The following is a 499-nucleotide window of genomic DNA, read 5'->3' as shown; positions in this document are numbered from 1 at the left end:
CATTCTATCAGATCTAGGCCCTTAAATCTATTTCTCACTTCCACTGTATAATCATAAGGGGTTTGATTTAGGCCATACCTAAATGGTCTAATGGTTTTCTCTACTTTCTTCAATTTAAGTCTGAATTTGGCAATAAGGAGTTCATGATCTGAGCCACAGTCAGCTCCCAGTCTTGTTTTTGTTGACTGTATACAGCTTCTCCATCTTTGGCTTCAAAGAATACAATAAGTCTGATTTCGGTGTTGACCATCTGGTGATGTCCGTGTGTAGAGTCTTCTCTTGTGTTGTTGGAAGAGGGTGTTTGCTATGACCAGTGCATTTTCTTGGCAAAACTCTATTAGTCTTTGCCCTGCTTCATTCTGTATTCCAAAGCCAAATTTGCCTGTTACCCCAGATGTTTCTTGACTTCCTACTTTTGAATTCCAGTCCCCTATAATGAAAAGGATATCTTTTTGGGTGTTAGTTCTAAAAGGTCTTGTAGGTCTTCATAGAACCGTTC

This window comes from Bison bison, unplaced genomic scaffold (genome assembly GCF_000754665.1).
Source record: "Bison bison bison isolate TAMUID 2011002044 unplaced genomic scaffold, Bison_UMD1.0 scf7180017863447, whole genome shotgun sequence".
NCBI classification, from domain to species: Eukaryota; Metazoa; Chordata; class Mammalia; order Artiodactyla; family Bovidae; genus Bison; species Bison bison.
The sequence above is the reverse complement of the archived record's forward strand: the minus strand, read 5'-3'. Positions refer to the sequence as shown.